Here is a 13,228-nt window from a genome sequence, read left to right as displayed (position 1 = left end):
TTTTGCTAGTTTATCTTTCTATTCATCATGTAACTAACATTTTGTATCTATTATTTGTTTTAAAATCTATTAAATTCTTATCTTATCTTTATTTATTTTTATTTTTTATAGATAATATTTTATATATATTTAATTTTATTTTTATAATTTTTTAATCAATCAATTAAAAAATATAAAATACAATATTTTTTATTTTTTTCATAGTTTTATTAAAACCCGCGGGTTTTAATTCAATATTTTATATATTCCTTATTGTTAATTTATAATTTTAGTAGTTAGTTTAAGTAATCTCTACACAAACTTTTTTATTTTAATTATATTTACATTTTTTGTTTTATTTGATGGATTTCTCTTATTGATTATCTTTAAATAAAAATATAATATTACTTAATTAACCAATGCAACACAAACATTCAATATGCGGGCCTCATATACTATGGATTTAATTATAAATTTATTTGTACTTAAGAACGATCATACTCTACCAAAAGTTAGGCAGTAATAAAGAAAGGTGTAATATTTTAGTACTAATTTAATATCAATTTAAATAAAGAATCTTTTCGGTTAATTGTTTAGAAAAGTACTTTTGGAACTCTTAAAATTCTAACTACTCTAATAGTAGGGTAGTTTGAGCTAACTTTAGTTTATCCCATATTGCATACATTTAAAGCTAATATAATGAGTAGGGGTGAATGCGGATCGAATCAAATTTTATATTCGCATATTTTAAGTTTGGATTCGATCGGATCGGATATCGGATATATCCGTAAAATAAAAAAATAAAAACTTATTTTTATTTAAAAAAAATCAAGAAAATTTATTTTTTTATTTTTTTAAATATGTGTACTCTTAAAATAATATTAAATATTTTTTTTAAATAATAAATTAAAATAATACAACATATATGATAATTATTAATTGAAATAAAACATAAAAAAAAAATATTTATTTATTTATTTCTTTATTTTTGCGGCGAATCGGATATGCGGATACCAACATAAAATCCGTAATTCGATCCAATTAGTGTGCAGATCTGATTCGATCCGATCCGATAGCCTTGCGGATCGGATCTATATCCGCAATTTTTGAATTAGATTTGAATAAACACCGCTAATATGTAGATCAAATCCGATTCACGAGCACCTTAACAATGAGATTAAATTAATTAGGGGGCAATTATAGAGGGTGGCTCTTCTTCTATATACGTAGTGTCCACTACTTCCTATCTCATCAAACCATGTGCATAGCCTGCTAGCCTTTCACTACATATTTCTACAGTAAAAAATATGAGTAAGAGTGGTTTTCGGGTTTGTTTGAATTTTTTTGTCCATGTTTTCCTTTTTTCTTCTAATTATGTTAAAATTTCTTTTTTTTAAAATTTAACAAAAATTAAATTTTAAATTTTTTTATCATAAAAAAAGTTATGATATTATATTATGATATTATTTTTTTAACAAATTTAAACTGATAAAAATATATATATATAGATAGTTATATTTCTAATAATATATAAATATTATGTATACATCAAAAAGTAACTACAATATATTTATATATAAATATATTTAATTTATTTTTAATATATATTTTGTATTCTAACTTGTGTTTTATATGAATAATTAATATTTAATGATAGATTTTTTTATATACCTAACATATATATATATATACCATTTTAAAATAATATTTTTAACATGATGAAGGATATTAATTGCAACTATATAATATATAAATTAATTATCTGAATAAAATATCTCAATATAAAAATATAAAATATATTTAAAAATATAAAATATATAGTGATTAATTTTTATTTTTAATTATGTCATATATATACTAAAGATTAATTATTAATCAACTATTATATATAAGAATATATATTTGGCATTTCATGAATTTTTTTACTACTATAAATAAATTTAATTTACAGTAAGAACAGTACATCAAAATTAAATTCTTATATATATCAAACATATGTAATATAATTATTATTTTTGCTTTAAATTATAATAATAATTCTTATATAAGAATGTCCTTTATTTGCATCCAGACGAAAAGAGCCGATTAGAGAGAGAATTGAAGGAGGAATATATATATATATATATATATATGAATGGGTAGGGGTGACTGGTGAGAAGGCCTCCTTTGCTTCTCCATATATATACACACACTATATCTATCATAACCGAAATAATTGAACTGCGTGTAAATATGAAGGCATCATCAACAACGGTAGATGGATATGCATGATGAGATTCATGCATGGCTCAGCTACTCCATCTTATGCAAGCAAGAAGCTTCTTCTAATTCTGTGCTCACGTCTCGTAACTCTGTCAGTTTAATTATTCTATGTATATGTAATACGTACTTTATTACCACACCCTATATATACTTCTGTAGTTATTACAGTATGCTGCGTTCTCTACAGATATATATGCTAATATGCTATATGGTTCATCGTTTTTTGAGCATGTAAGTACTCTAATGCAAATATATATACGATATGTGATATAGATATAAAAATGTTTTATACAGTGATTCGATCAAATTTATGTATTTAATTTTTTTTGGATAATATATTTGAAAATTAATTATAATATACAATTAATTATTTTTATAAAATATTTTTATATTGATAATTTAATTATAAAAATTAAATTATATATATGTTAGTTGTATGAACGAGTGAAGAAAATAATTAGACTCCGGTAAGAGTTAGATTCGCTTTTTAAAAAAGTACTAGATTAAAAATTAAAATTATTGTCATATTTAACTTATATTTTTTTAATATTTTAAATTTTTGTAGAAAATAAAAATAATAATAAAATATTGTTTTTTCACTTTTATATCATATTTTAACTTTCAATTATATTACACTAAAGAACCTAATTAATTACTATGTCATAAAGATAATGAAAGATTATTATAGAGACAAATAGAAAAACTAAGCAAATTTTGATCATTTAAGGTTTATTAAGTTGTTATATGTTTATTATTTCATAACTAATTTAAATGGATTAGTTGGGGTAGTTTCTAATTTAATTTTCCCAGCTTTAATTGTATTTATTTGTTTTATTTATATTTTTTCTATGGGACATAGAGAAAGGGATCATTATGTCTATTCAAATATGTCAAACTCTCTGAATTAATTCATAGAATATTTTGAGTTCACATTTTTAGGCAATAGAATCAAATTGACTCGACATTACTACTCCTAGCCTCCATCTTGTTCGAGTTCTCGGCCTTCTCCTGTCCTTCCTATTTCTGCACCACTTTGTCGTTCATTCATTTTTTGTTCTATTTTATCATTACTTCTAAGTTCTATCCCCTGATTTGAGCATTACTTTTGCTGAGTTTGTATTCTGTTTCATACTTATTACAAAGGATTATTTTGAATATACTAAAACACTTTTTTTTGTCAACATATTAGCTACCATATTTACCGTTCTAGGTATATGGGACAAAAAAAACAACCTAAGATGTCACATTAAAATCAAAATCAGTAACAACTTTATATGATTCTAGTAAATTAGGGAAACACCAATCCAATAAAAAAGAGTTATCACTTTTTAGGTTCGAGAACGACCATCAAATAGGAGAAATTTTCTCACAATCTCAAATAATATGGACTTTTGTCTCCACTTTACTACACCTTGAGCCAGACGAGAAACTTAATATCCCACCCTCCATTAAAAACAAAGCCGTAGAAAAAGAGTTATAAAGTAATAGCCAAATCAATAACTTTTTTGATATTTTAGATTTAATAAAAACTTGTTATTTTTAAATATTTAATAGAGTAAAGGAAAAATACATCTCTGACATTTTTTTTGCGGACATTTTTGTCCCCAAGAATTGGAAAATACATTTATGTCCCTGACCCTTCAAAAATGCAGATAAATTGACCCCTCCGTTGAAGTGACTCCGTTGGACTCAACGAAAAACGCTGATGTGGCTCTCGTGACGCTGACCTGGCCGTTACGGGAGCACACGTGCTATGTAACTTTTCAAAACAGGATATATTAGTCCTTTCATACCAAAACAATGCCGTTTCTAAGCTTTGTTTCTCATCACTGTCAACTGTGAACAATTCCCATTAACCCCTCTTCGTTTCTTCGATCAAAACTCAAACTTTGGGTTTGATTTTAAGTATCCATAGTGTAAAATCTCTGAGAATTCCTTCTACCTCCCCAAACCCATAACTGAAGCAAATAAGCGGAAAAAAAAAAACTCCCACACACTTTTCTGCTTACCTTCTGGAGAAACGCTGCGACAACAACCAAGCGGTGGGGTCAGCCAGTGGAGGAGCTTCGGCGACTGTGCGGCGAGTTCGACTAGGTGTTTGATAAAAGGTTTCTTTCATATATTGGTACCTGTTATGTTCTTATTTCTTTATCATTGCACTTGCTAATGGATCTCTTAATTCTTCTCAACATGGCTGGATTTAGTATACAGTGAGCCTGTATTGTGTTCGGAAAAAATGTGAACCAGGTTTTGAGTAAGTAGATGGGTCGTAGACCAATGGGATGATTTTCCACATTTCTTTGTTACATATGATTTAATTTTAGCAAGCTGCGTTCCCAAGCTTTATCTTCAATTTTTGAATATTTGCTTATGCTTGCATGTTTATGTATTATACTATTATCATACTAAGCATTGTGCAGAAATTGCTCTTATAATCTGATATATTCATGTCTAGAAAGGACGAGGTACTTGACAAAAAAAATCAGGTATTTTTTTTTTTTTGGAACCTCATTGTCCTTTTGAAATAATTGTCAAGGATCGGGTGGGGTATTCACTCTAATAATAATAATTGCATTACAATTAGTCGGGTGACATGGGAATGGTTAAAAACAAATGCAGCATCGTCAAACTTTTAACTATAGCTGATGCATCTAAGAGTAGCAACATATACCCTACCCGCAAATAGGGCTGGAAGTGAGTCAAGTCAGCTCATGAGTCAGCTCGATCTCGACTCGTTAACAGCTCGATAAGCTAAGCTCGTGAGTTAGTGAGCCAAGCTTGAGCCTAAAATTGAGCTCATAAATTAAATGAATCGAGCTTGAGTTTGGATAAACTCAGCTCGTGAGCTGGCTCGATTATATATATATATTATAACAATCTTAATTATTTAATATTTATATTTATTTTTTACATATAATTTTAATATAGGACATAAATAAAAAATTTATAATTTATTGATAGATAAACAATATATAAAATTGATCTTTTCAAATATTTTTAAAAATATATAAGTTATAATTTATTGATATAAAATTATAGATTATGTATTTATGTTTCTCTTATTTGAGCCAGCTCGTGAGCTCAAGTCGGCTCATGAGCTTTTAGTGAGTTGAGCTTGAGCTTAAGAAATAAGCTCAATTGTTAATGAGCCGAGCCGTGAGTCAAGCTCAATTTTCGTGAGCCGAGCTTGAGCTTGGTCTAGCTCGGCTCACTTCCAACCCTACCCGCAACTACCAAAGCCGACCCCACCCGGTCGGATAAGATTGTTAACCCGATCCACAACGGATAGAGTAAGGTGCTAGTAGGGTTCTCGTGCAGGGTAGGGTGCGAATTAAGCCTCAACCCTACTCGACCAACCCGCACCCTATATATGTATATATTATATACTTATATAAAAATATGTTTCAAATGAATGTTGAACCAAAAACCTCTCACTAAATGCAAAAGATGCTTAATCACTAAAAGAAGATCATTAATTGATAATTTAATACTTTTTCTTTACTATAAAATCAATTCTATTTTAAATTATCATCAAGTTATATAATAATATATCTTTTTTGTAACCCACTGATAAGATCGAATACCCGCGGGTTAAGAATGAGTAGAATTAAGATTGGAATATTCTCAACCCGCGAATAGAAAGGTTAAATTTATATAAAAATCTCAATCCAAGAGTTAGAATTAGCTCCAAACCCTGCCCTACCCTACCTATTGCCAACCCCTGCATCTAAATTACTCAATAGTAGTCCAAGTTTGAAACTATTGCTTATTTAAGCATCCACACAGCATAAACCACTAATTCACAAATGTAATGTTAAATAAACAAGTTAATGCTATGGAATATTGACTGTATAAGCATAAGGCCATGGCAAAAAAAGGACTAATAACTATGCAAATTAGCAGTTCCAAAAAAGGAACAAAACAATACATCCAGCCATATCAGATCAGAGTAAAGAAAAATAGGTCATAAGAGCAATGCACAATTTTCTGATAATCTGGTCTCATGAAGGCTCTTCAAAGGAAAATGATTTTGCACCCAGTTAATTTTCGGGTGGTGGGGAGGTGAGATAAAAATAGTACACAACCCTTGGATTTCATGGCCCAAAGCAAATTCATATACAGCTTTTGCAGCAAGCTTTATCCACATCCTTTGTGCACAATTTACAACCAGCAGTGAGGTTCATGATGACGATGCAGATAAAGGGGGTGGTGGTTCACATCCGGTTATAAACAAAGCCATGAAACCATTCAGTAGTCAGCTTCTTGTTTGTTCTGTCACTGGGCAGCAGGACAATGTCAAAATAAAAAATGAAGTGTAAAATAGAAGGATAGACAAGCACATGACTTTCAAAACTCAACAATAACAATAACAATAACAATAATAATAATATTAATAAATACTGTCCATGCAAAGTAACAAGAAATGAAATCAATAAAAAAGGGATAGCTAGCAAAACAGAACCTTCAATTGTACAGCCACTTAACCAGAAAAAATGAATACAAAGCCCTCAGGTTTAATACTTAACTACAAATAAACTACTGCTTTTTTCCATCGGTTTCATTCATAGCCTTCAAGCACCATCTGGAAGATACATAATAATTGATATATATATATATATATACACACACGTGCGGCATATGCGTGTGCGCGCACACACACACCCCCCACAGAATCGGATTAAGTGAGTGGTGAGAGGAAGAGAGAGTGATGCAGGCTCCGGTTATGAACAAAACCATCACGTGACCTTTCAGTAGTGTTTGTTCCATCATGGGGCAATGTTTCAGTTTAGCCGTTAAATCTAAATTTTCTTGGTTTTGATGCATCATCAAAATTAAACACTAATAATTTAGGCGAATTCTATGGTGCCTTTTGTTTGGTGCCTAACTTTTGCCTAAATTACTTTTTATAATAACTTTAAAATATTTAAAATTTTTTAACTTTCATACTTTTAAATTTAAAATTAATTATTTTACCTATTTTAGTAATTAGGCAATACTTTTTAGGCACCATAGCAAACACCAATAATTTAAGCCACTAAGATAACTAACGCAATATTTAAGTCACAGCATCATATCAAAACCAAATAAACCCTGTCACGTAAAATTCCAAGTACAAGAGGGCAAAAATATAGAGTACCCTCAGATCTCATGGCTTACAAAATTTTAATGATCATAGACAGCTACTAAGCCAGTGGTGTTCAAAAGCCTTACCAACAAGATTCTGATCGTTGTCATCTTTGACATCACCGTTTCAACTGCAACCACCACAGCCACCAACATTTGAGTGTGTGTATATATTTGCATGAGAGAGAGAGAGAGAGAGAGAGAGAGAGAGAGAGAGAGAGAGAGAGTAGAAGATAGCCATGATGATGATAGAGGTGGCAGTGGAGATGGCTGTAGTGATGGTGGCGCACATTCGGATATGAATTAAGCTGTGCAGCCGCTCAGTAGTCAATTTCCTCTATTATTGGGCAGAGTAGAGAATTATTAATTTAATGCATGTAGAAGCATTAAAGATAATTTTGGGGCTAACACAATACACTGTTGAAATGCTAACCAAAATATCCCAAATCCATAACTTATAAAAAAAAGAGCACCAAAAATTAAATTACGAATATATACTTAGACAGAAAAATTGTATCCAGAGCCCTCAGGTTCATAGTTAATTACAATCCATTATTCATCTACAGCTATTGCAGCGGTTTTGATTCACAGGCTTCAAGCACCATTGGAAGTGATATAATATATTTATCTATCTATAATCTATCAATCTACGCACAGAGAGAGTAAGCAAGTATCTGAGAGAGAGAGAGGGAGAGAACTATGCAGCTCGAGTTATGAACAACACCATGTAGACATTCAATAGTGGTTTTTTCCATCATCGAGCATAAGTTTAAAACAATGAATTTGCTATCGGTTACACTATTTCACCTCAGTAAAAGCACAAATTTTCAGTCCTCTATTTCAAAACAGTTTTACATAAAGAATCACGGTAAAATGATTGGAAGTTTAAGCTACTAAGGTAAGTAAACGAAAATTGAAGGGCACTAAAAATCATAATAAGCCACATAAACCACCTGACATAGTCATTGAACTATGCAGCAGGCAACCGCAAACAGAACCAAAGCAGCTCGGAATTGTAGATTTATATGGATCAAATTTTCATGTAGAACCATAAAATTCCTCAACTCCACCCCCCTCCCCCCTCCTTCTCTCTTCCCAGCCACAAAATAAGCTTTATAAAATTTCCACATGAAATGCAAACAAACTAAAGGCAATTTGACCATGCACGGCATGCATCAATTTTCAAAAGAAAGGTTTTAATTGCGAATAAAGAACCTAATTTTTTCCAAGGAAACAAGACCTGAACCAAGTACATAAACTATAGATCGAAAACAAGGTGTAAAAGTTCGGTACAAAAATTGGAAAAATTTATGTGTAAAAACTAGAGAGAAATGCCCTCAGATCTCATAGTATATATAAATAATCAAAAGGCAGTTACTGAGCCAGTGACGTTCATCAAAACCCCTCCAGAATAGAAGTTTTCATCATCATCATCATCATCATCGCAAGCACCAACACCAACACCAACACCAAATTTAGTGCGTGTGTGTATATGCATTTGAGAGAGAGAGAGAGAGAGAGAGGAAGAGAGACAGGGAAGGAAAGTGATGAACTTAAAATCACAGCATAACTGTCTCAATATTTTTTGACATGTGCATCATTGGGCATCATCATGAACCATCGTCTTTGAACCTATAAATATATTGTACCAGGAAAATTATATTGTTTTTAAAAAATAAAATAACCATGAACACGAACAGTGCCCTCAGAAATTGTTAACATCCATTAAGGCAGTGATCACCGCCTGCCTCTACCATCTTTTTCCCACTGTCATTTCTCATTATCTAATAACAATAACAATAACAATAATAAGAGAAAGAGCGACAAGAGGAGGAGGAGGAGGAAGAAGATTGCAACAACACCAACAACTGCTATAGAAGAAGAAGAAGAAGAAGAAGAAGAAGAAGAAGAAGAAGTAGTAGTAGTAGTAGTAGTAGTAGTAGTAGAAGTAGCAGCAAATTTTGCAAGATGGCAGTGGGAAAAAAAGGCAGAAGGGATGAAAAGGCTTTGAATTATGTTCAAGTTCCAGCTTACAATAAGCATTCATCACTGGGCACATAAAAAAGGCTCAAATGACAGCAAAATATAGCCTTTACATTTTGTAAAACAACATATAAAAGGATCCATTCTGGATCCATTCTGCTACAAAGAGAATAATAGAACATATTTATACTATCCCGCACAAAAAAAGAAGCAGCAAACTAAAACCATAGAATATGCAACTGAAGTACTCAATTGTAATCCAAGCTTGTTTACACTATCATTTATTCAAAGCACTTCACACAGCTACATGAAAAATTTATTCTATAAAGGCTAAATACTTTGAACCTACAGATTTCCTCAGATCTCATAGCTACAAGAAATTCATATACAGCATTTGCAGCATGCTTTATCCATATCTCCGTGCACCATCTACACCCACACAGAGAGAGAGATAGAGAATGACAGAGAGACAAAGAGGGTAGAAGGTTGCGATGAGACTGAGACTGAGAATGATGGTGATGATGATGGTGAAGATGGTGGTGCACACCAGTTATGAACAAATCAGTGCAACCGCTCATTAGAAAATGTGTTCCATCATTGGGCAGGATACAGAATTTCTCATCGGGCTTGCAAAATGAAATCAATTTTTATGTAGCAACTTAGCCATCAAAAAGTGAATACAGATCCCTCAGGTTCCATAGTTAGCTACAAATGACAAATCATCTACAGCTTTTGCAGCTGGTTTCATTCACAGCCTTCAAGCACCATATCGAAGATGGATATATATATATATATATATACAAACACACACATACACATACACATACACATACACATACACAGAGAGAGACAGAGAGAGAGAGAAATGGTGCTGCTTGGGTTATGAACAAAACCTTGTAGCATTTCAACGGTGTTTTTCTTTCATCATTGGTAAGTAGAAAAATAATTGCCACAAATTTCAGTTGAAAGAATTAAAAAAAAAAAGGAAATTTCAGTTCTCAGTAATCTAAGAAAATAAGAGCATCATATAAAACCACACAAAACCCCTCACATGGTCCTACGCTACTTGGGTCACAGAAGTTTAACCATCAAACTATTGTTGCCATTGATTGAACGATGAGGCAAATGCAAACAAAACAAGAGCTACTTGGCATTGCATGACGGTCAAGAACCCCCATTTAGATTACATGAAACCATACGGTTCAAATATCCAAGTAGCACCAAAATAAATTAATCAAAACATCATAAAATTATAGTTTGCGCATTTGGGTCAATAATGCAGTGAAAGTAAAGGTAGATAAGCTGTCGTTGCATGCGTCAATCAATATTATTTCGGAAACAAAAAGCCAAAAAAGGGTTTGCCATAGAAAACAAGAGGTAGGAAATGCCCTCAGATCTCATTACTTATAACGAAATAATCAGAGACAGTTACTAAGCCAGCGGCGTTCATCAAAAGCCTTCCAACAATGTGTGATTGTTTGTTGTGAACATGATCATGGTCATCACTACTACTGCTGCGTCCACCACAACCACCACCGCGACCATCACCATCACCACCACCACCACCACCAACTTTGAGTGTGTATGTATGTATGTATACATTTAAAAGAAAGAAAGTAAGAAAGATATATATATATATATATATATATAGAGAGAGAGAGAGAGAGAGAGATGGGGAAGGTCATCGATGAACTTAAAACCACGGCATAACTGTCTCATTACATTTTGATTTTTGAGATTTGCATCATTGGGCATTATCATCATAGAGCAAAAACATAATGTACCAGAAAAATTATATCTTTTCAACACAAATATTGAAGGAAAAGAAAAATAAAAGAAGAGAAGAAAAAGACTGGAAAAGAAAATGAAGTGAATCGGAAGAGACCTCGGAAATGAAAAAGACGACAAGGATGATAGGTTTTTTTTATAATTCAACGACGTCTATGAAGAGATGAAGAGACGAAGTACCACGCGCACGCTACTTATACCACCCTCCTGTGGGCTCCAACTGGGCCTATATGGGCCTCCTTTGCTTACCATATCATTCGTTTCAAAATTGTGATACAAGTACAACACAAGCCGTTTGGGTTTATTAATCAGCGTGTGTGGGTTTAGATATAGTTATTCACGTTGGTTTTCAAATCCTTCGCATATACTGGCTACTATTTTCTTGCGATTTTTTATTTTAATAAATAAAGAGTAAAGTATTGTTTTTGTCCCAACGTTTGGGATAAATTTCAAAGTTGCCCCTAACGTTTCAATCGTCCTATTTAAGTCCATAACATTTTAAAATTGACTCAATATTGTCCTGCCGTTAAGGATCCGTTAACAGAATTGACGGTGGGACAAAATTGAGACGATTTTGAAACGTTAGGGACTTAAATAGGACGAAAATGTTGGGGACAAAAATGATACATAGAAATAAATTTTATTTTTATCCTTCAATAATATCAATTTTTTACTATACATAGTATTCAATTATTTTTTAGTCACATCTAAATAAATTACACTTAATCATATTACTTTTATTCTAAATAAATTAATTTTTTTTTTTAATTTTACTCTTAAAGATTTTTAGTTATCATGAAATATTTGTAGAATGACTAGTATATAAACCTACAGAAAAAAATAATATATATACAATAAAATATAAATTATACCTTTTGTTTCTAATGTATCAAAATTCTTTAAAATTATAAAAAAACTAAATTTATTTAAAATGAAAGTATTTTTTTTTTTGTGACTTTTTGTTTTTTTGGTGACTAAATGAAAATAATTTGATTAAGTGTAATTTATTTAGATGTAATTGAAAAATAATTGAATACTATGTACAGTAAAAAATTAATATTATTAAAAAATAAAATTAAATTAAAATTTATTTTTATGTATCGTTTTTATCCCTAACGTTTCAAAATCGTCTCAATTTTATCCCGCCGTCAATTCTGTTAACGGATCCCTAACGGTAGGACAACATTGAGTTAATTTTGAAACGTTAGGGATAACTTTGGAACTTACCCCAAACGTTGGGGACAAAAACAATACTTTACTCATAAATAAATTAATTATAATAATTATTGAGATAAATAATTTAAAAAATATTTATAAAAATAAATACTGTATATATTATTTACAGAATATATCTCATTTTGTAAACGAAATATATTATATCTCGTTTACACTGTAAACAAGATACGTATATTTATAAAAAAAATATTTTTTTTAAAATAATAAAAAAATATTAATAATATCAATAATATTAATAATCCAAACTTTTAGCATGCAATTAGTACATAAAAAAGTTGATAGAAGAGATTAAAATGATATGTTTAATCAATTAGTACTCAAAAAGAGTACATAGAAAATTTTAGATTAAATTATGATCCAATTGGATTAATTTAAATTTTGAAAAATAAAAAATTCGTACGATTATTATAATTAATTTTCTATTTTAGATTTATTTTGGTAAATATTTTATAAATTATTTATTTCAATAATTATTATAATTAATTTATTTATTAAAATAAAAAATTCTATTTTCTTGATATATAAAAAAATATTATAGTGAAAATGTTGATCAAGATTCAACAGTAAATATTATACTGGCAATTGAAATTGTATAATACTCGAACACATTCCTTAGAACTTGGGACTCATGGTGAAACTGCAAAGTTATTCAAAGACATATGGTTTAAAAAAAACTTAGTACTGTTTTAAGATTTAATTCAGATAACTTTTTTTTATTATCATATTGACATGAATATCTAATTGAAGATCTATGATTGAACATTAATCTTCCAATGAAATTAGTTTCCCTTCAAATTGATTATTTACAGAGTTTATATGTTAGATACTAGATAAATGTCACAACAAAATATATAGA

The 13,228-nt window shown here is 30.4% G+C and overlaps 1 long non-coding RNA gene across 1 annotated transcript; it reads right to left on the bottom strand.

The window, feature by feature from the left end:
* Window positions 1–5,986: 5,986 nt before the first annotated feature.
* LOC112720554 (uncharacterized) lies at window positions 5,987–10,285 on the bottom strand. Its single transcript, XR_003162228.2, has 2 exons — window positions 7,453–10,285; window positions 5,987–6,519 (listed from the first exon to the last, which is right to left on the bottom strand). It is a non-coding gene; the product is annotated as an uncharacterized lncRNA (long non-coding RNA).
* Between the last annotated feature and the right edge of the window lie 2,943 nt (window positions 10,286–13,228).

This window comes from Arachis hypogaea, chromosome 11 (assembly GCF_003086295.3).
Source record: "Arachis hypogaea cultivar Tifrunner chromosome 11, arahy.Tifrunner.gnm2.J5K5, whole genome shotgun sequence".
Classification (NCBI taxonomy): domain Eukaryota; kingdom Viridiplantae; phylum Streptophyta; class Magnoliopsida; order Fabales; family Fabaceae; genus Arachis; species Arachis hypogaea.
The sequence above is the reverse complement of the archived record's forward strand: the minus strand, read 5'-3'. Positions and strand labels throughout refer to the sequence as shown.